This window comes from Suncus etruscus, chromosome 3 (genome assembly GCF_024139225.1).
Source record: "Suncus etruscus isolate mSunEtr1 chromosome 3, mSunEtr1.pri.cur, whole genome shotgun sequence".
Taxonomy (NCBI): Eukaryota; Metazoa; Chordata; class Mammalia; order Eulipotyphla; family Soricidae; genus Suncus; species Suncus etruscus.
In genome coordinates, this window is record NC_064850.1 from 10,817,232 (window position 1) to 10,843,744 (window position 26,513).

Below are 26,513 nucleotides of genomic sequence, written 5' to 3' on the forward strand. Positions count from 1 at the left end.
CTGATGCTAAATTATACCCAAAAAGATGAGTGACTTGCATTAATTTTTATATCAGAATATGACAGAATCTAGGTTTACAGCCTTTCTAGTCTGGTCCTTGACTTTTGGGTAAACATCACCAGAAGAGAGAATGTGTTTGTTTTTATCAACTTGCTTTCACTAACTCAGCAGCCCTGGAAGGGCCTGGATGAAGACAGAGGAAATTAGGCACAAAAAAACCAGGCTTAGTTTTATAGGGGCCAAAAGAATCACACTTCCCTTATCTCAAAGCCCAGCCCAGACCCAAGAGAGAATATTCTTTCACAGGCAACCTGTGAACTATCACTTTGCCAGGATTCAGCACAATATTCTATAAAGAAGAAACAGAAAGAAATTCAACTCTTGAGACCCTAATATTAAGGTTTCGATAAATTCAAGAGAAAATTGTCTTATTTGGGGGTCCTTAACACCACCTACTTGTTGGCATAAAGACCATTTGTCACATTAAAATGTGTTTCTCTGTCTATATGAAATCCATTAAAACATAGACTGACTAAGCAGCATTCAGAGAAGCTTAAAACACATTTTCATTTAATCTGTAAAGCTATCTGCCTGATTTCTTGACCAAGAATGCCTAAAGTGAAGTATAGGCACTGGAGTAGAAAGAGGTCTTTCATACCTAAGACCTGCACTAATCTAAAGTGTATGCAAATCAATCTTCCTTTGATGAAAAGTATACAAAATCCACTATCAACAAGCCCACAACCAGAGGTAGAAATGGGATAAAATGAGAGAGCAGAGTAAAAGGTCAAGTACCTTGGACTATATTAACGTTCCAAGGAACTCAGCAGGCTGGAAATGTACTTCCACCCTTTCGTAATCCTCTTTTTTTCCCAATAAATGCAATATCTGGTCATGACTTGCATTATACATGCATGTTTAAAATTAAATACTGTAGTATCTTAATTGGTTTTTTTTCTTTGTCTTTTTTTTTAATCAAACCACTGTAAGATACAGAGTTAAAAAGTTATTGGTAGTTGAATTTCAGTCATACAATGTTCAACATCCAACCCTTCACCAGTATTCATTTCCCACCACCAATTTTTAAAATTAAATATTGTAGTTGTCTCTTAACTGGGGTTTCTCCTTTGTCTTTTTTTCTTTTAATTAAAATCACTGTAAGATACAGAGTTAAAATGTTATTGATAGTTGAGTTTCAGTTCTACAATATTCAACACCCAACCATTCAGCAGTATTCATTTCCAGCCACCATTTTTTCCCAGCCTGCCTCTATGGCAGACATTTTCTTTCTATCTCTTTTCCACCCTTTCTTCCTTTTAGGCAACATGATTTACAATACTGTTATTAAAGGGGTATCATGCATATCACTTCACTTCCCTTAAGCTCCCATTTCTTATCCAACTATTTTTTCCAACTATTATGTCACAATGGTTCTTTTCCTATTTAAATGCACTTTCCCCCATCATTTCTATTGTCTTTGGGTATTATTCTCATACTATGGGTTTTTTGATATGTGCAGTTGACTGTTATCATCCTATATCTGTCCTTTGCTCTCTCACTCATCAGGGTGCTCTCCATGTCTATCGACATATAAGCAAATTTTATAATTTCATTTTTTTCTAACAACTGCATAGTATTCCATTGTACTTATTTCATCCACTCATCTGTTCTTGGGAACTTGTTTCCAGATTTTGGCTATTGTGAATAGCACTACAATGAACATGGAGTGCAGATGCCTTTTCTGAATTGTGCTTTGGGGCCCAAAAATGGGGAGAAGAAATGAACACATTTCCTCAAAGAAGAAATAGAAATGGCCCAAAGGCACATGAAAAATGTTCCACATCACTAATCATAAGGGAGATGCAAATCAAAACAATTATGAGGTATCATCTCATAACACAGAGAATGCCACACATCACAAACAACAAGAACAACCAGTGCTGGTATGGATACAAGGAGACAGGAACTCTCAGTCATTGCTGGTGGGAATTCCAATCGTGCTGCAATGAACATAGGTGTGCAGAGGGCATTTTTGTATTGTGTTTTTCTGTTCCTAGGGTATATTCCTAGGAGTGGTATTGCTGAATCATAAGGGAGTTCAATTTCTAGTTTTTTGAGGAATATCTATGTTGTTTTAAAAAAAAACTTGGACCATTTGAAATTCCCACCAGCAGAAGCTAGCAGTGATTGTTCTTTTCTTTGTGATGTGCGCCAGTCTCTACGGTGTGAGATGATATTTCATTGTTGCTTTGACTTGCATCTCCATGGGAAGAAGAAATGAACAGACATTTCCTCAAAGAAGACATACAAATGGCCAAAAGGCATTTTTTAATGTACTGTTTGGCCATCTGTATTTCTTTTTTAAGAAAACGTCTTTTCATCTCTTCTCCCCATTTCTTGACAGGGTTGGATTTTTTTTCCTTGCTAAGCTCTATCAGGGCATTTATATAGTAGATATTAATCCCTTATCAAATGAATATTGGGTGAACCATAGGTGGTCTCTGTATCTTGTATCATTTCCTTAAGATACAGATCTTAATTAAGTGTAGTCTAATTTGTTTATCTTTTCTTCTACTTGCTTAGTAAGTGATGCTGTATCTATCCTTGAAGATACCTTTACCTTTAATATAACGAAGAATTCTGCCTATGTTTTCCTCTATATACATTATGGTTTCAGGCCTGATACCTTTGTTCATGGTGGTAGAAAGAGGTCTGACTTCATTTTCTTGCTTTCCTAGTTCTACATCATATTTTTTGTTCCTTTACCAAAAATTAACTTATTGAATACCTGGAGATATGTGTCAGGATATTAAATTTTATTCCACTGATCTGAGGCTCTGTCTTTATTCCAATACCATACATTTTAATTACTATTGCTTTGTAGTACAGTTTGAAGTTGGGGAAAGTGATTCTTCATATCCTCTTTTCCCAAGGTTTGCTCTAGCTATTCATAGAGGCTTATTGTTCAATATAAATTTAAAATGGTTTTGATCAATTTCTCTGGAAAACATCATGGATATCCTCATAGGCACTGCATCGAATCTGTACAGTGCTTTGTATTGTCATTTTAATTATGCTAATCCTCCCAATCCAGCAACAGGGAATGTGTTTCCTTTTCCTCATCTCCTCTGTTATTTCTTGAAGCTGTGTTTTGTAGTTTTCTTTGTATAGGTCTTTCGCTTGTTTAGTTAAATTGACTTCAAGGGACTTGGTTTTCTGAGGCACAATTGTGAATAGAAGTTTTTAATATTTCTTTCTTCTCTTTCATTATCTGTTTATAGAAAAGCAAGTGGATGCTTGCATATTAATATTTTAGCCTTTAAAAAAATCTACCTGTTTCAGAGCTGGAGCGATGGTGCCTATTGTCCCCCATATTTTTCATCATTATTATATCCTGCTTTTAATCACGCTTCATGTATAGGGAATAGATTCTAGCAATGTTAATCCTTTTTCTAGAAGCAATTTAACATGATGAATTTTTGCTTAGTGTTTGGGGGCCTTTCACAAATATTACCATCACAGCACGGAAAGTTGTTGCACCCAAACCTAGATCAAGTCCTTCCCTAACAGTACCCCCAACAGTTTCTCTCAGGGTGGAGGGGAGAGGTTATTTAGCAATTTGTGCTGTAATTGTTAACTGGTAAGTATTGTTTCTTATTTGTGAACCTCTTGAAAATAGAACCAAATATTTATTCCTAAATTTTATAATATCAGCCCCACTAGAATACTTAACTCCTAAGATGTTCTTACTGTTTCTGAACAACTGAACAAAGTACTTTGTTTACACCATGCTAATTTGCATTCACTCAGACACATACTTTAACAGCTGAAGAACATTAAAAATTTTTAATCCACTCAATTTTCACATGAAAGAACTTAAACTTACAAGGACTTAAGTGACTTACCCAAGGTCATAAAGAGCAACAAAAGATGTTGAACCTGATGTATAGCATCACCTCTTTTACTGTACAAAATATCATAATGCCTAAAGAACAAATACGTACCTCTTCCATAGGTCACACTAAAAAAAGTTTTAGAACAAGTCTGCTATAATTTGAAGATCTCCTTACAACAATCCAGTTTGGGCATATCTTTTTCTTTATCTCAATAATAATAATATCTTCTTTCATGATCTTTCTTGCTTAAATTCACATCTATACTTATAGCCACCTCTAAAAGGTTTAACTTCCTTATATTTATTAAATTAGAACCTCAATCTCCCAAGAAATTTGGAAACAAGCTGCTAGTCAACCATTTAGCATGACAAATTGTACTCTGCAGTGTTTAAAAACTTTTTCTGCAGAACTCTCTGAATAAAAGACTTGAGATCAATTCTTTTTTTTTTTTTTTTTTTTTTTTTTTTTTGGTGAGGGGGTAGGAACCACACTCATTGATGCTCAGGTGTTAAACTGACTGCACTCAGGAATTACGTCTGGTGGTTCAGAATACCATATGGGATGCTGGGGATTGAACCCGGGTCAGCCACGTGCAAGGCAAACACCCTCCCCACTGTACTATTTCTCTGGCTCTAAGACATGAGAATATTCTATAAATGCATAAGGCTTCAGAATGGTCATAACCATTCTGAAATTTAATAACACATAATGCGCTTTTTTGTAGAAATCAGATTCTAGTTCTACAAATGTGACTAAACAAAATGTATAATGGCAGGGCCTATAGTCCCTTTGTCCACGTGTAGAAGTTACAAAAGACTGGTTCACTCATTTTCCCCTTAAAATATTTTAAAGTGGCAAAATTTCTAGGATGCAATAAAGCCGATAGGTAGATAGGGAAGAGCCCTCCATGGCAATATGTTCTTGGGATGTAATAAAAGTTATTGAGATATAATAAGCCCCAGAAATGAAATTATTTTTATCATTAGCCCTAAGGCTATCAGAACACATCTTGTAAATACTGGAACTAAGAAAATATCCATCAGGAACAAAAGCCCAAAAAGAAAGGTCAAAGAAAATCAGTTCATTCAACACCTCTCTTGGCAATCACCCTAGCAAAGGATAGAAAGCCCTGCGTGGAGCAGGTTGGGAGAAATCCTATATAAACCATCTAGGAATACAAAAGACACGGTACATACATGTCTCCTGGAATTGTAAGTTGGTGTTGTACATGTGAGTGCTGCTATTTCACACACTTGGTATCCAAGCACATGTCTCATGCATCTCTTGAGATGTGTGCTTTTCTGTTTTCATACTAGGTTAAGTACTGGGGCTCTGTCTTTGGAGAAGTCCACACTCTGTCTTGAGCATAACAACTCTATTTCTCCACCTCATCCTCCACATCCTCAGAATTTCCAAGTAAACCCTGTTATTATTTAAAAAAAAATACCTCAAGGACAAAATTTTAAAAAGAACACCTTATTTCCTTTGAATCTTCAAAACAGGGAATTATATTCTATTTGAATACAATAAATATGACTGGATGACATTGACAGACCCGTACATCTGCTTTGCCTTTGCACCTTTGCCTCTGGACATCCTTTCGTTTAATCAGTTATCCTGAAATAAAAAAAGAATTCTAAATCCACTGAAATACATCAATTCTTCAAGATTGACATATATGTAAACCAAGTGTGGACCCTGATTTCCTGTATAATGCAAGATCAAATTAGGAAGTTTCCAATGCAATTTCTCTAGACCAAAGTTGTCCAAAGTCTATCTATTCTATTCAGACTCTTTTGTGTCCTAATATGATACTGAGAATAATTTGCACTTCTCAGATGGAAAACTTCAAAGAAAACTGATAATCTTAGTAATAACAGACATGTGCAAAAGCAGCAAAGGAAGCGACACTGCCAGTCATTGGGAAAATAGGGCACACAGAATCTTTTTCCCCCTCCAATCTTCTACGACACTCTAACACAAAGAGAAATGCTCCTTTACAAGAAAGAAATAGATGGATTCAGAGTGTACTCTTTGAACTATCCTAGGCAATGTGCCCTCTGAATTCATCACTCCTTCCTAGCTGCTGACACTATCAGTTCTGAGTTAGCATTCTTCTAACAACAGAGAGCCAGTGTCTTAAAAAGGTTCCAAGGATTTTGTCCAAGTAGATACACAAGGCAGATTTTTCAATCACTTGCCATAGAACGGGAAACGGCCACTTTAGAAAGAGTTAGTAGCTTTTAATAGCACATTTGATGCACTAATGTATGCATGGCCCATAAGCGAGGAGGTTATCTGTATTATCCTGCTAATACACTCGATTTCTACTCTTTTGTCCTGCTAAAAAGTTAAAAAAAGGCTGCAGCAGTCCTATTCCTGTCATTTTGTGCTATCTTAAAGTTAAATCATAATGAGCTCTGAGATTGTTAGTTATTTCTCTCTTGTTTCTGCAGAAATGCAAGCTCCTTTTCCATTTGGGAAGATCTAAGCCTCCAGGTTTCTATGCTTTGTCTCTCACGCCTTCTCTCTTTTATTCTCTTCTATTTGGCTCAAAAAGCAAACTCATTACCAAACCAAATGTATAAGCCCCACTCCCCACCCCCATCATCTGGAGGAAAAAAGGCATCCCTTCTAGTCAGAAGAGGCATTTCAGAGGCTAGTAGCAGTCCATGTCATCACTGGTCTCAGAACCAATGTTCTAAATACCAGTCGCCTTGAGAACAGTGCTGCCATCTAAACGAAGTCATTCAGATGGGAAATCAGCTACTTTTCATATTACTCCTTTCCAAAGACTTTTGAGATTTAGAAATTAAAGTAATTATGATAAAATAATGACAAATACTCATAAGCGTTAATATGTATCAGACACTCATTAATTGGCTTTACATGTATTATCTTAATTAATGTTCACACCAATCCTATGAGTTATATGCTCTCATTATCATTGTGTTTACAGATTAGTAAAGGAAAACTCAGAAAAATACCAGATTGCACAAAAATCATACAGCTAGTAAGTCTCATATACAGACTAAATTTCAGATGCTAACATTTAGTTCTGAGTTTACATTTGTTACCATATTAATGCTGTCACAGGTAAGGAACATACACCTATTAACAATATTTTCATTGATGTTTGATGGGTCATCGAATTTATTTATATGGATAATTTAATAAGAGAGATCAATTCATATTAAGAAAAGCATTTGTTAAGGAACTACTATATAACAGAATATCCCAACCTTATAGGAAGAAGTTATTATTAACTCTGAATTTTCAAATGAGGAAACAGGTTAAGGAGCTTGCTCAAAATCTTTCAACAAGCAATTGTCAGAGTTAGGAATTAAATTCATGAACCACAAGTCCTAAGTCAACTTGTCATACTTCATCAAAAGGAGGCACAGAGGGATCTAATTATTTTCAAAGATAGTTTTTTAAGTTCTCAACAAATTCCATGTTTTCTAAATTTCAGTTGTGTGCCCTTCTCACTGTTGCTGCCCTTACATTGTTCCTTATAAGTAAATATCATCCCTTCCAGTAATACACCAGGTAGTCTGAAATAGGTTCTAGAATATCAATCCCTTCAATCAACCACCCAGGTGTCCAAATGAGGTACATCAATTATTCCTAGTTCTTTTGTAATGTTCACCAATATGCAGCCAATCATCATTATGTCCCACTACATCTATCACCAAACTCTTCTTGAACCAGACTTCAAACTCCTTAGCGTAGACACCTTGGCCCTTCTTTCCAGTATCTCATCTCCACTATAGCTAACCTAATTCTATAACCTACAGATAAGTATATGCCTACATATGAACATACACAAATGCATGCATATATATATATATACAATGTGTATATTACACTATAATTATGCTGTTACATGAGAACCATGCATTTTCACAGTATAGAAAAATTATACTCTTCTAGGCAATTTCTTTCTAATATCAATATTTTATGAACTCTTAGGTGATCCATATTTATTTATCTATTTATTTGGATTTTTTTTGATCGTACCCAATTGTGCTCAGAACTTACTCTTAACTCTGTGCTCAGGAATCATTCCTGATGGGATTCAGGGGGCCATATGGGTTGCTGGGGCTCAAATCCAGGTCAGCTGTATATAAAACAAGCAGTTACTAACTGTACTATCTCTCCAATTCTCCATAATAATTTCAAAGCTTTTGTTTTTGTTTTTTTTTACACAGGCAGATCTAATTTCTGCTTTGTCAGTACTCACATACTTTTATCTATTTATTACCTTATATTGTCATTTCTTATCAGACTATACACTCTGGCAAGGCAAGAATTTTGCTATAAATGCCCTTTTCAGTTTATATCCATGGATGCCATGTGTGCTTCACTGTACAGATTCATTAGCACAAAGTCAAATTAAATTTAACTTCTCACACATAATAGTGAATCCTATTGATTGCTCTTGATCTTTTGTAATCGAAGTGGAATCCAATAGTGTCTTTGTGACCAGTATTTGAATAAATTCTATTTTTTTCATAATCATATCTTTATCTAAGCAGCATGATTACAAACATGTTTGTAGTTGGGTTTCAGTTATAGAAAAGAACACCCCACCTTCAACAGTGCAAGATTCCCACTACCAATGCCCCCCTTCTCTCTCCTACCCCACCCTCTACCTGTGTTCAAGACAGGCTGAATAATATTTTTTTGTTTGTTTGTTTGGTTGGTTGGTTGGTTTGGTTTTTGGGTCACACCCGGCAGCACTCAGGAATTACTCCTGACTCTGTGCTCAGAAATCGCTCCTGGCAGACTCAGGGGATGCCGGAATTCGAACCACCTTCTTTCTGCATGCAAGGCAAACACACTACCACCACGAATAATATTCTTTAGATAAACCTTTGTTATATTAAAGAGAGTAGTTCATTAAGATTGAGTACATGCTGGGCTGGAGCAGTGGTGCAAGGGTAGGGTATTTATCTTGCTCACGCTAACCTAGGACAAACCGTGGTTTGATACCCCGACATTCCATATGGTCCCCCAAACCAGAAGAGATTTATGAGTGCATAGTCAGGAGTAACCCCAGGTGTGGCCCAAAAAGCAAAGAAAAAAAGATTGAGCATATGCAGTTGCAGGAGGCCTGGGTTTGAACCCCAAATGAAAATATAGTTGTAGTAAACAATAAACAAATTTCCCTTTATATTTAGTGATCAGTTAAGATCATCTAGAGCATATTTCTCATTTTTTATCTATATTCCATTTAACTTAGAATAAACCTATTGGTCTTCTGAGATGTTTTCAAGTTCAAAGATATGCAAAATTGGGAAATCAGTTTTTATTTCTTTAAGCTTGTCTAACATGAAAATACAATATTTAGGTAATTTCTCTTCTTTCAGAACAAAACAAACTAACTCAAGTATTGCATTAGTGCAGTAGGCATTATATCCATTTTATAAAAGAAAAGAATTCATGCAATTCTATTTTTGTAAGGTAATTTTTTAAAAATAACAGATCTTTATTTAAAACTTTAAAAATAGCAATTATAATAAAAGCACTATAATTTGAAAGTTTAAGTAGAACTTGACATTTCAACTAAACTAATACAAACATTAAAAAAATACAAAGCCTATTTCTTTATCAGTTTTCAGACACAGGAGATGAATAGAAGTTTCTTCCTTTGGAATGACTATGAACCTAGAAACATTTTTAATTAGTCTTTCTTCCTAATTCTGAGTGGAAGTACCATATGGCTCCTGCTCATTTTAAAGATGAAAGAGTAAAGCACAGAGGGTTCAATGGTTTGTGGAAATTACCCAAACTACCACCTTCTGGTGGTGAAATAGTAGTATTCATTTATAAGTATTTACTGTGTGAGAGAGACAAAATGCCAAGCATTTATATGATCTTAGCTGTCGTAACAGTAGCATGAGGCAGGTGCTATCTTACTTTCTCAATTGTAAATCTATGAAAATACTCGAGCAACTCAACCCTTTTCACAGGTAAGGAAACCTAAGGTTGGAGAAGTAAGGCAATTTGTCCAAAGTCAAACAGCTAGTGAATAGAAGGGCCAGCATCACATTCATGCAAACTGACCTGCAGGCTTCACTGTCTTCAAATCATGCTAGGCAGTTTATTTTCATTCTTAGTATCTGCATTGTCTGTAAGATAATGAATGTACTACCTTGGCCCTAGAAGGCAGCAGCAGTCCTTTTGGTTGCTAAGTCAGTAATAAATGAATGAATGAGAACTTGACCCTTTCTTAACAGGAGACCTTTGAATTCCTGGAGAAGGGGGTCTTACAGAGTTCCAAAGCATCAATTTTAGAATATATCTGTGGGAAACTCTGCTTCTTCCCAAAAGCTAAAATTAGATTGTAACATATTTCAGATGGCACTAAAGGACCACATATATTATTATTATTGTCCAGTTCTGCATCTTCCTGTTTGTAAAGATTGCCCAGGAAAACCCCACTACTTCTGATAAGATTATCATGCCTTCTTCTAATAGAAGAAACTATTCTATTCTTAACATAAAGCCCAACTTTTCTCTTAACAGTGAATGAAACTCTTCCAAGACCTCGGTTAAGTTTCCATAACTGATTGTGTTTTAGAGAAAAATACTTCCAAGTATTAAACAGTAATAACAAAATAGATATGTATTTTTCATTAATGGGAATTAGAATGTTGTTGTTTGTGGAAATTAGAATGTGTCGGGTGTTCAGAGAGAGAGAGAGAGCAGCAGCAGCAGCAGTTGATTTGGGCAGCAGTGTAACTAATTAGGTTTTTCTTTTGTGGAGAAATTGGTTTGTATTGATTCATTTATATCTGATGTAACTCAGCAGTCCTGCCAACTCCCAGCACTCCACATCACCTCCCTAAGCCCTACCCCAGCCTGCCTGGACTGGTGATAAGCTTCCAGCAGATGAGCTTCACCAGCCACTGCAGCTGTCGGAGCCTCACTGCACATTGCCTTGTACAGGTCAGGGAGATCAGATCCCTTTGCTGATGTGTGTTCCCCTGCTTGGACTCAGGGCAGCCTACAAAATGTCCCTACTGCTGGCACAAAAGCCCTAACACTGGAGATTTCCTGAAAAATTGCTGAGCCACAGAAAGCTGGTACTTTCCTGAATCAACAAACTGAATCTAAAGGGACTCATTTTCTCTCTTACCCAAGAAATATTTCACTATTCCTGTAAATAGGGGCCTTTACTATGACTTCTGAACCAGGTGGAAGTTTTCTCCAGGGACTGAGTGCAGCAAGAGAGTCAATACAACCACAAACCATGCCAATGAGGCATCCCAGGCAACTTTTAGCTTAGACAATTCTTTCCAAATGATAATAAGTTAGAGGACTACATTTACATACGGCTGTGTAGCTAATTAACTGTAAGTCCTTGATCAAGTAACTGAACTTCTCTCTGCCTGCATTTACTTAATTGTGACATTTTGTGTAGAACGATGACAATAGCAATTTATCATTTCCAGTCATGCAGAATCATTTTCGCCAGATTAATAATTTTCATTGAGTTATCTACACTCTTGAACACAAACTTTTGCCTTTGCTCTATAGTTATTCCAAGACAAAGACTGCAGTCTAAAGTTCTGCAGTCATGAATAGCATCTATTTCTGTAAAATCAGGATCAGAGCAATTGCATCATCATGACTAGTAAGAGTAAAATGGAACCCAAAATCTGTGTTAATTCCAGACTCCACCCTTTACAACTACTCTACTGCCTGAGAGAGACCTGGACCTGAGAGGAAGCAGTTTCTGAAATAGTGAATCCCTCGAAAAAGGAGAATGGAAGCCCTCTTTAGGCAAGCTACAGAACTTGTGAAGATTTCTATTGATTAAGGTCTTTAGTTTGTAACAAAAGTTGATTCTGGTTAATTGGGGAGCAGGGGAGTCTCCTTAGGCAACTGACCCCAGCTCATCTTCAGCTCTTTAGGGTGTGAGCAGCTGTGCAACCTCAGGCCCTCACATGGAACCTCACGTTGAGCCTAGAGTCACCAGGAGTGGTCCCATAATAGACGTTCTTGTCTTTAATTTATCCCTACTCACTTTAAATTCATACTTTCGTATGCTTGACTCACAAACTCTAATCTCCTGTGATGCTTTTATATATTAACAAAGTCACTCATAATGTGTTATACTTTCATGTTATAAAAATTACTACCTTTCCAATTGTGAACTAAAACATTTTATTGCTAACTTGTCATTTTTTTATTTGGGGAGGGGGTTAGCAATTGAACCTAGCAGTGAGTCAGGGTTTACCCTGTGGTTCTATGCTCTGATGACCATATGCAGTGCTGAAAATTCAAGGATGGTCATACTCAAGGCAAGTGCATTAACCCCTATCTCTCTGACCATAACATGTTATTAAAGGTCCATTTTACTAGATGCCAGAGGATTTGGGCTCATTATTCTTCTCTGGACATTTACCCCACTTTTTTGCTCTCCATTACCACTGGATTATATGTCTGATGAAGAACAGTATTCTGGGCTGATAAACATTTGCTTACACCACCTTTATATATAAAAACTGCATATCATCATCTATGTCAAAACACCAAGATAAAAATATTTCTTCAGTGGATGTCAGAGAGATAGTCCAGAAGGTTTGTGACCAATCCAGATTCCATCCCCAGCACCTGAGCAGATCCAGGAGTAAGCCCTGAACACAGTTGTTGTGACTCAAAATCAGGAATTAAAAAAGATTTTTTCCCAATGTACAGTTAGAAGAACTCATTCGACAATTATGAGATGGTAGAAGCTCCTTTTCCAGGAAATGCTCCAACTATACTCTCCCATCATCATAAAGTACTAAAACTCAACTTAATCATATGAGTACAATGATTTAACACATTTAGAGGAAGACATTTATAACTATGTTCTTTAATAACCAAATATTTTCATTTTTTTCCTTTTTACTTAAACCAAAGATCAATACAGCTCTGCTCTTAATTTCTGCACCTTCAGATAAACTCATCATCTTACTCTATAGATAGTCATTTCTCTTTTTCCGGAAACTAATTCCATCGAAACCTTCTACACCCTGTAAGTCCTGTGCCCTTGCTGTGCACATAACTTTCTATGTTTTAGTTGTGCTTAGCATTGGCTTTTGTTAACCTAGGAAAAATGTAAAAGTGAGTAGATGTTAGATGACACCCAGCTATTACACAAAACAAAGGCTTTCTTTCAATTTCCTCTTGCTTTTCACCTATCCCTTTATTATGTAAAAGTCCACCTAGATCTCAATATGCCCTCCCTTGCCTGATTGAATTTTATTGAATGTGTACGGGGAGAATAAAGAAAGGTCAGTTTGGTTTGGCTCCCACAGAGAGACCACAAGGTGAGAAGCCAACTGGACTCCATGATTCTCTCCCGACTGGGTTGGTTTATTAATTCTTCGTGGCTACTCTTCTTCAGACTCATCCACCTGAGGTTGGAAAGATGGTTCATGGGGGTGATTTCACAGGTAAAAATAGGATCCAAGCTTTGTAGAAACTTCATACAAACACGTCCATTTCACACATTCCCAGGCACCTTAGCCCTCTAAGAAGTTAGTGAATTTGAGTCATTTCATCCAATTTCATCAAAAGTCCAGCAACATCTGCTTCATTTGAGAGAAAATGCAAAAGAGTGGTAAGTTTAGAGTCCTAATATCAATTCAGCAAATCCCACCAGAGACCAGAGACATAATCTGGCTTTAGAGGAAAAGATGAAAGGGCATGGTTAAAGGCTTCCCTAGGTAGGAGGAAAATGAAGTCTGAAGGCTGATTCTGCTGAGTGTGTTTATTGTCAGGTGTCTGGAAACTGATCCCTAAAAATCGAGTAAGATCAAAAGACTCATCAAAGAGTGTTTCATCAAAGCTGGAACTCCATCCTCTTTGAGCTAAACACCATGTCCTTTACCCACATCCAGGAAAATCAGCACAAGTTAGAAATAGCCATCTTTCCTGCATATTGGGAAAAATAAAATAAAACACAAAAATGGGAAGAGGAGGAAAAAAGATAAATGCCAAGGAAAATCAAAGCTACTGAGAGGCTTTTTTCTGACCTTTTGAGACTTTTCAGAAAATCTTTATTTCCTTCCTCCTTGTTATCCTATGGAGGCTCTAGCTAGCACCAAAAATAGGTTTATAGCTTTTACTATGTATTGTAAAAGGTGACATATTGAATGCCAACAATGATGCTATACTATATGCAATTAAATCTGATCTCTATTCTGGTCTCTAACTGAGACATAAATGAGAGTAAAGACAGAAGCTTCTCTGGAGTGAACATGCCAGTTGGCTTACATATATTTTCTGAAGGACAATGTGAGGTCTGCCCCCAAGACAGCACCTTGCCTGTAGCTGGCACTTTAAGAAAAAGTGGGAAAAGTCACACTTTGTTTTTAGGTACTTTTGAATGCCAGAATGAAAACAGAGGGACTTAGCTCTTTTATATCCATGAACAAAACCGCAACTGGCAGACAAACTCCCCTTCGCATTTTTTGCCAAGCAGAATATGAACCATGAAGGATCAGGTTGAATGGAGACTCCCAACAGATCTACTATTCAATTGAGATTCATGACCTTCCTCACATGGTCTCCAAGGCCAAGTGCCAAGTGCAAAGAAACAACAGATGAAATGTTTCTCGCTAAAAGATGTCGGTGAGATAATGGATGATGACTTTTATAGACTCAAGGTTATGAGCCCACAAGTATTTTCCAATATTGACAGAAAAAAAAAAAAAAAGAGAGTCAGTTTTGTTCACTGCCAAACACTCGGATGCCTTTGCCAGACAAATTGTGTCTTAATTCTAAAAACATGTGAGACCCGGTGTGTTTTTCTACGGTGCAGCTCTCTGGTATTTTACATTGAACAAAGCCAATTGCTGCAGAATATTTTTAAAAAACCATTAAGGTTTCAAGTGAGAACTGAATTCTTTTCAATGAGATCTTTTCGCAAGGAAACTGGATTCCTAATTCTACAATGAACCTTGCACTGCCATTTAGTTTCTGACCTTTTTCCAGGAGTAGGAGCCAAATATAGAATTAGGATGAGATTTTACCGAGAGGATGTTCCTAGCAGGAAGGTGGCTCTGGAGAGTCCCTCTGGGAAATAAATTTGCACACTTTAGTGGAAGCAGTGGGAAATATTCTTAGCCATCTTGCCACGCAGACATCACGAGGGGTGGGGTGGAGAATGTCACTGTCTGTCAGACACACAGCTTCTACTTCGGTTTCTTAGGAAGTAGTACATGGCCTTTCTGCTTCCCACTGAGAGTGAATTACTCTTCCCTGTGTTCAAGCAGAGAGTGGCTGACTGGGCTGGGAGCACTCAGCTACAACCTATTAAACTGAAGTTGCCTTTAAAGTTGGTTAATAACAAGAAAAACTCTGTTTTCATCTAACTATATATCCAGGTTCAGATACAGGGGGAAAATTTTTGTGTGCAGAAAAATGCTTTTATTTTCATTGAATGAAAGAAAATGTCTTCACCTCTTTGACTATGAAATGGTCTTGACATTCAAAACCTTCTGAAGACCTTGAGTTAAAAGTAAAATCACAACTTGAAATGATTAAATCTATAGCCTGACAGTTTAAATGTATTCAAACTTCTTCACACACTCATAAATAAAATTGCTTCTCTGGAGGTCAAACTATATACCGTTCAATGAGGGTAGGGAGGCTACGTTCCTTTCCTCCCACTCCGTAGCTTTATCTTTAGTGTTGAACATTCACTCATCTTTACATTATCTTTTATAAATACATCTATCAGCAGGTCCTCAGCCCTAACTTTTAGAGGCCAAATCAAAAATGCCAGTTTCCAAATAAGACACACAGAAGTTGAACTTTTCCCAGCATCTTGCGAAATCAACAAACATTATTACCAGAGATAGGTCAAGGGTCAGGGGCAAGTACCCAAGTTTGATTCCTGCCACAATGTGAGTCCCTGGCACACAATCACCACTAGGCAGTGCAGCCGTGGTGGCCCCAGCACTGTGTGGCTAGACCCAAACATGGAACCTTTCAGCCAGGTTGGCTATCACAGTGAATAACTTCTAGGCCTCCTGAGCTCTCCTTGGGAATCCCACCTCAAAAATTCAATAATTGGAATTATTCTATCAGTCTTGTAAGGCTTTTTATAGCTGTATTTTAAATATTTGTTTTACTGTTTTAATATGAGAAGACTATATCAGAATCTTAAGTGTTAAAGCCAAATGGTCTTTTTTTGTTGTTGTTTTTGTTTTTTTGTTTTTGGGCCACACCCGGTGGTATTCAGGGGTTACTCCTGGCTGTCTGCTCAGAAATAGCTCCTGGCTGGCATGGGGGACCATATGGGATGCCGGGGCTCGAACCAACCACCTTAGGTTCTGCAAGGCAAACGCCGCTGTGCTATCTCTCCGGTCCCCAAATGGTCTTTTTAATGCTCAACATTCTTAATCATTAACTATGGATTAATTAGTACATTTAAATAATCAGTATATATATTTCTATTTTTATTATAACCAGTGGAACTCAAGACTGCTTCTGATGTATGTTCAGTGAACACTCCAAGAGGTACTTGAAATAATTCAACTCCCATATGCATAGCATGAACTCCAGTCTTTGAGCCATCCTCCCAACCCAATAAAAATTACTTAGAGGCATATATATTAAAATGAAACCAAGTTCTATAGACATCATATTACCAGTCCACACCCATATTACCAGTCCTAGTTGTTAATCAGCTGGGGGGGTCACTTATATTTTTTTAAATAATAAGGCCAAAACAGTGATAATTTTATTACTCAAGCCCTGGTTATCTTTTTTATTTACTTTCACAATTAGTCTTAGATACCTCTAAAGTTAATTTTTACATAAGATAATCTTTATATGAACTGTCAATAATTGTAAACTATATTCTTTAATTAAAATGTTAAGATAATATTAATTCATATTTTGAAGTATTCTCTTATAAAAACCTTTTATATCTTATTTGTTTTAAATGTACTTACTTTATTTTAATATGCAAAGACTATCTATATCTTAAGCATCATAGGAAATTTGTCCTTAATTGCCAAATATTCTTCATCATTAACCATTGCTAATTGTTTTTAGACAGTAAAAATTGGCATTTGTATATATCCCAGTGACAGTTTTAAGAAACAAAGGAACAATTTCAACTTTCAATAACTTATTATATCATTTAAGGGAAGATAGAAATCGTAATAAAGCAACAACAAAGCAAACGAAACACTTTGTTATGACTTGTCAACTGTAAAGAAGCATTCAAATATTTATTGGTGTTAATAATGATGAAAAAGAGAGTTATAGCTACAAAGAAGCTCCAAACTTCATATCTGGTCCTTAGATTCAGTGACAAAAACAGCCTTCACTAGTCCCAAACTGACTTTAAAAACCTTAGGTGAGTTACAAGGCTGATGCCCTAGGCTGAAAGTACCAGCTACTGAGTAGAGATAAACTATATCATTATTTTGTTGGAGCAATGATAACAATGATCGACCAGGTTTTTGGTCTTGAACCTTAAATGGAAAAAAAAATCAGAATGCCATGAAATCTAGTTGAAAATAATCTGGAACTAACTTGTTCTTTTCTGAAGCACTGAAAACATCTGGTACCTTTTCAGACTCAGAACATACAATAACTGCAGTGATTGTAGTCAGGTACAAAACGTGAACATTAGGAACTCAGATTATAACCCATTAAAAATTCTTATTTGAAATTATGCAGCAGCCATGTACTTTGGGTCTAAAAAGATCAGATGATAAGCTATAAATAGCTAAGACTAATTTCTTTGTGCTATTACCAGGAAAATCTGTAGAGAAGCCATAAGTAGCATGCAAAGAGCACCTCACCCCTTTCAGGGGAAACATCCTTCCACCATTTCCTCCAAATATTTATTTTCTTAACTCCTGCTGCTGTCTCCACATTCTTTACAACCAATCCCAACTTCATCTTTGTTATCTACCTCAAGTCTTTCACTCTAAACAGTTGAACAACCATGTGATCAACCTACCTCTGCTGAAACATGATTAGCAAGTTAATGTTGCATGATTGACAAAGCCACAGATCTGGGTATTGACTGGGTTCAATTGGGAGCTCATGATGATGGTAACTGGGATTTGTAGGTAGCAGTGGGGTTGGCAGAAGTGAGTACTCTGGGGGCCGGAGAGATGGTGCAAATAGTAGGGTGTTTGCCTTGCATGTGCTAACCTAGCACGGGCCGCATTTTGATCATCCGGTGTACCATATCGTCCTCCTAGCAGGTTTTAGGAGGATACATAGTGGGCCAGGGCTCAGGAGACCATACTAGGAACCAGAAATTGATCCAGGTTGTTTGTGTGCAACGTAAGCTTCCTACCTGCTGTACTCTCTTGCAGATCTAGTATTTAGTTTTGAGCAAATAAGAGATATTCAGCAGTGGGGCTGGTCAACAATTACATGACATCAGGTGCCTCTGTGAACCAGCAACCAACTTCAGCAACATGTGCTGAGCAAATGACTTGGACTGATAGAGCCAATCTAGCACCATTCCCCTGTACCTACCTATCCTCACCAGTGATGAACTCCATCAGTAATAAAAGATAGATCTTATTTTCTCTGTTTGCCCCAGTGGTGCCAGAGGTCACACCCAAATATCCTGTATGTAAATCAAGTGTCTTACTGTTGAACCACACCACCAGCCTGATTTTTGTTTTTGTTTTTGTTTGGGCCTCCAAAGCCTGTGCTCAAGCGCAACTTGGAGATCTCAACCAACTAGACCAAATAGTTCAATGCTCAGGCCCACTAATGCAGCAAAAATAGTATTGGTTTGATGGAACCCAGTAGAAATGGGACCACCCGAAGCACAAGCTGTGCTCAGATCTCCAGGGCTATACCTGACAGTTTCAGAGTAGAGAGGGCATGATAGAGCTGGGGTTGAATTTGGATCTTATATTCCTGATCCTTCAGCTATATCATTGTCTTCCAACTTATTTGTATGCAGCCTATTTAAACTTTCTTAAATGCTCTCTAACCATCTTCATATTTAAAAATTCATACCTTTCTGATACTTTGTTGGGAGTTACAAAGTCTAAGCTAAACAGTACTAAAATAATTTTAACATTCTTGGTATCAAAACTACACAATTCCTAAGTTTACTGTCAGTTTGTGGTCCATCAATGTCCATTTCATTAATTTTTCCACAGAAACCTGGCAATAACTCTTGTTTCTGCTTTTATAATAGAGTTGATCTAATTTTAAATTTAACATTTAACAAGATTTACTTTAGTGTATTTTGTAGAATGTCTATTTGCTGTTATCACTAATTTAAAGCTTTGAAAAAATGCTTCACGAAGGGAAAGGAGCAGCTTCATGTTTTGTACATTTTCACATAATAATATTTTCTTTAATAAATGACTGTAAAGCTATTTGTTTATAGAGTTTATAATTAACACCTATGCTGAATATTTTAAGAAGATTGGATATTGCTGTATGCTGTTATGCTCATGAAAATGATGGCATAAGGAGAAGGAAATTTATCATACCAAAGTGGAATATAAAATTACAGAAATGATTTTCCTGACTAGGTGAGGTCAGGGGACATACTGAGAGCAGCATGAACGAAAAAGGATGGTCGGCAGGTACAGGGACAGTTCACCCCAGCAACAAAAGCAAGAAGTAGTTTGTGAGTACAGAAGCAGCAAGGCCATAAATTTTCGCAGTGAAAGCCCACGGAATTTCTCTTCTGATTGCTTATATCCTGCCAGTAAAATAAGAAATTAGGTCATGAGCTGAGAGTGAGGAGTAGGGAGGGGAATGGTTGGAGGAGAGAGAGAATGAAATGATTATAGAGTAGGGAGAAAGGGAATAAATTTACCAGAAAATCCTGTATGATTGACTTACCACATGGTCTATTGGAAGTTTATAGTAATTAATTCAGACTAAGTTGACAAAGAAAGAGGGTACAATAATGTGGAAATGTCTGTAAGAGAATTAGAAAAGAGCTAGAGAGATAAAGGGAGGTAATGACCAATGCACAGGTAATGGGATAAAAAGATTAGAGGTGAGGTGGAAGAGCTATATTGTACTTATACATGAGGTAGGATACCAGAATGTTCAAAGTTGAGAGTCTGAATGGGGCATGCATCCTCATAAACATTCTCATTGCCCACCAAGGCTTCCAAGGTCTATAAGACTTGCTTACTCAGTTTGATATTGCCTAATAATGTATCAGTGTTCCTGGTTCAGAGAGCCTCCTCCCTCCTCTCTCCTCCTTCTTCTTCTTCTCCACCTTCCCCTTTCTTCCTCCATTCCATAATTCTGAACTGCCATAGAGCAACTCAAATGTCAATTTAATTTAAACAGACTAAAACCAATGTCAATAATGAACATCTTTTCATTTCATTGAAGATGTAGAGAAAGCATAAAAAGAACATGATGTTGATGGAAACTGAGACGAAGAACACAAGAAATAGTTTTCTCTGACATTTAAGCAATCCTGATACTGGGTGTTTTTAGATTTCTGTGACTGATAAATAATACAAAATCTCTGTTGAGGACAAAGCTAAGTGAGAAATAATCAATTGAAGAGAGAGGTATGTGGTTAGTAACCTTAACAACAAAGACTAAGATATCCTGAAATTCGAGGCATCAAAAGACTATTTTTATGTGTAATAGTGTATCCTTGGCAATTAAAGAGCCTCCCAACTGACTTGCTACTCTCTCTCTCTCTCATATATATATCTCTCTCTATTTCTTTCTCTCTCTCATACATTTAAACCTTTTTCTAGACTGAGGTCTCACATACTAAGGAAGTCTATTTTTTATTAGTAGGAACTAATTCTGTAAAGTTTTTATTTAGATTATTTTTCAAAACTTTCTATTTTCTTTTTTATTCAAACATTTCAACAAGCATTTCACAAGTAGCATTTTCAAGCAATGGGGTATTCTTTTTGGCCACAGAGCAGAGGTGTTCAGGGGACCGTGCAAATTGTGACAGGGATTGAATGTGGGGCTTCTGCAAGGCAACGTATCCATTCCAGTCCCCCCTGACCTCAATGGTGTATTTCTTGAAGGGGAGTTTCAAAAGTGAAAAAATTACCTATAACTTTTCTAAACTAAAAAATAAATATTATGAAATATTTAGGAAGAAATGCAAATGGTATTTAGGTGTGTGTGTGTGTGTGTGTGTGTGTGTGTGTGTGTGTGTGTGTGTGTGTGTTTCAGTGCACCTAGAGTGCATTTATTTAACTTACATAAGGTTTGTTAGATTTCAGGCACTGCTGTAAGCATTAGGCACTATTTTAAGACATGATATCAGCTCCTCTCAACAATAATCCTATGAGGCAGGTAATAGAAATGTTTTCCATTTTCCATGGGAACAATGTAACTGAAACACAATGAAGAACTATCCTGGCATGATATGATGCCAAACAATTTTTACCAGAAAATGCAAATTCCAACAAGGTGCCATTTTCTATTCAGCAGATTGATAAAGCCAGGATTGGTAAGAATGTGGGTAAATCAGCATTCACCAATACTGAACATATATCCCATTTTAGGAGGCAATCTGCAATATCACTAAAATGTTCACCATTTAAAATCTCCATAACAATGTACTTCAATTTCTCTGATGTACTTTTAAATCAGAAAATAATAGCACTTATAGAATAACTGGATGAGGGAATGTAATACAGCAAGGGAGGGGATGGATGTCTGTCACCTTTGATCCCAAGCTTAAGGAGGAGAGAAAAGGAAAGGAAAAGAAAAGAAAAGAAAAAATATGAGAATGAGAAATAGCATAGACAGAGGTCAGAGCTTCGTGAGATTGCTGATGTGGAAGAGTCATGTAACTATAAATCCATAGCACAGACTCAACAACTCATGAAATCTAAGTTTCAACCACCAAATTTTGTAATATCCCATTAAGGTGGCCCATCGAGGGGGAGTTGAATGATGGAGTATAGAAATTTTGGTGATGGAAGTTGGTGATGGGAGTGGGATTGGTGTTGAAATATTAGATTGGTATTGAAATATTATTTTTGTAAAACACAACTTTCAACAACTTCGTAAATCATGACTCTAAATAAAAATTTTTTAAAGAAAATAAAAAAAATTTTTTTGTATTTTGGGGGCCACACCTGTTTGATGCTCAGGGGTTACTCCTGGATAAGCGCTCAGAAATTGCCCCTAGCGTGGGGGGGACCATATGGGATGCCGGGGGATCGAACCACGGTCTTTCCTTGGCTAACACTTGCAAGGCAGACACCTTACCTGTAGCGCCACCTCACCAGCCCCGAAAATAAATTTTTTTAATTTAAATAAAATTTTAAAAAATTTTAACTTGAAAAACAGCATTTTTGTGTTGGTATAAAAGCTATAACCAGCTCACTTCATCACAGAAACTATGATGGACTAATTATGTTACATCTTTACTATGAAATAATGTTATTAGTTTATAAGATCTAATCTTATATACTAATATTTTATAACATATATTCATACATACATATGTGTATAACACATATACATACATATATATAATATATATATACATGCTCATAGCTTTGGATGCAAAGAAAACTGTCAATAATATGTACAATATAATACTATTCTTTTTTTGGTAAATATTTGCCTAACGTACTTAATTACTTTAGGAACTAAACTAGGGAAGATAAAATTACTTTTTCTTTATGTATTTCTGAATTGTCTGACTTTTTATAAACACTGCATTCACTATATAATTTAAAAATCCAAATTAAGAAATATAAAATAATCAACTTAAAATGTTTCAATCTTTCATGCACAAAATTATGTCACTTTTGAAGTTGCAAATGAAAGATTGCATATATATATTTATGGACATTTCTATGTACCATTATTGTAATTTATAGTAGTCAGCAACTACAGAATAAATATTAGCTTTCTTTGATGGGCATTTGTGGCACTAAAATAAAAGAAGTAACTCTTTCTTTGCATAATAGTATAATCAGTTGGTGGACAGTAATATAATTTTAAAATAAGTGTCTGATGTCCAATCGCTGTTTATATTCTTTCAATTGCACTCTCGAATGGAAGATGAATCCACATTTAGGAAGGAAATGAAGAAACTTCTGATTTTGAAAGATTAAAAAAATTATAAGATTATTAGAAGAGGTATTTTTTCCCCCTTCTCTCTGTGCTCTACACTGGGCAAAGTTCAAAGATAAACTTAACATCTGAAATAGGGGCTGAAAATAAGGTGGGGTTTGGGGTTGTTCGGAGCAACAATGAGGAAACTTTTTGTGATTTTTAGTTGTTAACCAGAGGCCCTTCCTGGACTGGTGAAATTTAAAGTACTGCTGCCATCTTCAGGAGTTCCCCATTGTTATATCTGACTAGTTAGAAGTAAGTTCCACACAGCTTTATAAACCTCTCCAGGAGTTTTTAAATGCAGCAAGAAACAGATACCCCAGGAAAATACTAAAATGAGCAGTTTCTAAGAAAAGCTTAAGATGGTTTCCTTAGTAAAAAAAAAACTTTTAAAGTATATATGCTTAATGTATAGCTTCTTCCTTTGAGAAGCAATATTGAAGAAGGTTTCTTGCTCTAAGAAGGTGAACAGTTGATAGATCAGACCAAATAACTTACAATATTCTCAACACAAGTCTCAGTTCTCTCTTCAAAATAATTCTATTTCACTTCATCGTGAAGGGAATTGATTAAGTCCCAGAACAACAACAAAGAATGTCTCAGAACCTGGACTTTCTACATGATAACTAAAGGTGCTTCAAATTGTCTTAGAAGTCCTGGAGAACAGGAATATACCTGGTGACTCTCAGAGATACCTGTTCATTCACCAGACTGATTCTGCAATATTGCCAGCTAATGTTCTTTTGATACACCAAAATTTTCATATAGATTTAGTTGCAATGATTTTTAATCTGTCATTTAAAGAAATCTTTCAGGATAATGGAAAGTTGGAATATATCCTAGAATTCATTTTCACTCTTGATGTATATTATTTAAAATAGCATAAAAATCCTTTCAAGTCAACTTTATAAAAGTTGAAGATAGTTTTAGGAAATATCTAAGCTCCATTTTACCCTGAGGATGGCAATTTAAAATACTTATTTTAAAAGAAGTTTATAATATATAGCTCACTCCATGATGGGTATTATGTCATCTGCATGATGACCTAGAAATACTTAATAGTTCATCCATGTGTTCTGAAATTTCCTATGGAGTTAACCACTATCTGGTAAAATATTAAAGGCCTATTTAGATGTAAAGTTCTTTGCTCTGGACTTTTTATGTTATGTCCTCATTTTTTTTCTCACAAAGGTTCTGCAAAGGTCATATATTCCTACTTAGCAGATGAAGAAACTGTTTAAGAACTTGCCTGTGGTGACTTTGCATTGGGACCCAAGTACGTCTTGCCCTTTGCCAACACTGCTTACACAACAGAATGTTGGGAATGCTGGGAAGTAATGTTGGGAACATCCTTCCCTAAACTCTTTCCTGTGTGCTATAATTACGAAACAGTCATTCAATGAACATTTGACTTTTCTGCTACATTCAAGACATTGTGAATTTTAATATAGCACTAAGAGAAAAAAATAAGTCGGGCTTAAATTAGACTATGAAACAAGCAAAAGTTATAAAAATGGAAAGTATGACTCAAGGCATATTGAGCTATTTGTGATCATTGCCACTGGGGGCATTGCTGACTTACAAGTAGCAAAAAATACCCTCAACAAGTTAATAGATTACATACTGGAAAAATCCCATAACCTTAAGCTAATTTTGAACCCATCCAAAATGCCATATAGGAAAATAACTAAGACATACCAAAAGTTACTGAGCTATAATTTGGTAGCTGAACCAAACGTTAGATTACAGTTTTGTTTTGACTTTATTTCCTATCCCCATTCCTCAAGACCTGAGATGGGAAGAGCAAATGATTCCTTGCAAAATTTGCCCCATCTTGTTTGCTGTATAATGTTACTATTTCTGGATCTCAGAGCCTGTATCCAATGTTAGGGCAGATCTGGCAATGTTCAATTTCATTGTAATAGCTACTCTGCCTGTTCTTCCTACAGAGCTCTAAATGGCCCCAGACTCAGAAGTTAAACAGTGCAGCCACCATCTCAGCCCAGTGCCCTCAGAACCCGCTGGCACCACTACACAGCTGCTTACAGCCTAATGAACCACTGTTTAGTGTGCTGCTAAATGAGGTTGCAAAGAGCCACGCAACTCTAATGGCATCTCTAAAGCCCTTCACTCGAGGAAAGGAGCTCTTCTCCTCCCTTGCAAGCCTTCACCTAAAGGATAAAAATACCCTCCAGACCTTCCCATTAGGGTAAACTGAGTTCTTCTCTGCCTGATTGTCTAATTTTCTGCTCTAGCAGTCATCATTAATATTAATGTTAAATTGGAAGGCAGGACATTGGGATCCTCAGGCAGAAAGTGGGCACAAAAAGCTGAATGCGAATTAAGTGGGATGAATGGACCCAATTAAACTCTAATAATGATGAAAACTTCACTTTGCTCCGTGTTTTCTGAAGAGTTCAGGTTTCACCTGAAAGCAGTGACATCAGTAGTTCTGTAATGGCATGATTTGTATCAAAATGAAAAAATTAACTTGGATTTCTGTCTGTCTTGGGATGTAATCTATTCTCAAGGAGGCCCCCTTAGTTGTCACTGTCAACTGCAGTTAGAGACAATTGTCTGAGTCACTTGATAGAAACTGCCCGATAGAAAAAGTTTGGTTTGGGTGGGGTGTTGGTGGTGGGTTTTTTTTTTTTTTGGAGCCACACCCAGTGGTGCTCAGGTGTTCCTCCTGGCTCTGTGCTCAGAAATCTCTCCTGGCAGGCTCGGGGGACCATATAGGATGCCAGGGATCCAACTGAATCTGTCCCAGATGACCATGTGCAAGGCAAACACCCTACTGCTGTGTTATCACTCCGGCCCCAGTTTGCTTTTTTTTTTCCCTCATTTATTCTTTTTTTAAATATATTTTTAAGTAACATGATCATATTTGGGTTACAGTCATAACCAGAACACCCCCCTTCACCAGTGTAACATTAACCCCTTCCCCTTCCCATCCCTCACCTGTATTCAAGACAGGCATTCTACTACAAATGTTTTTAAGTTCAGTAAGTTGTATTTTTTTTCCTTAAAGAATAAAAGTAAAAAAAAAAAAAGTAAAGGTGTGATAATAGCAATCGCCGTTGTTTGCATAGGTCCAGAAAAATGGGGAAAATAGAAAAAATCCTTGACCTGATTACTAAAAAGCCTCACCTCAGTTTATTGGCATAAGATAGACTCTGGGTTCCAGGCAAACCAGTCCGTCCAACTCCAGTCATTCTCAAGGTCCTGGTGAAACTTTTTCACACTTTAGCTGTTGTTGGTATCAGATTCTAATATTTAAAGACTCTGGATTCTGTGCATTTCTCTCATCGATGTCAAGCTGATGTGAAGCATCCTCTAGTTTCAGCATACCATTAAATGTGGAGGAATCTGCCCTGCATGCAGACTGTTGCTGAGTCGCCTGGGTGTTGGGAGCACTCTTTGGAGTAAGTTACTGCCAAACCAGTGGTAGGTCTTCTCTGGTAGAGGCTTGGATCCTGGTAATGTTAAAGACAATTGTGGTTGTTTCCATAGATGGTATCTATTGTTCAGGTGTGT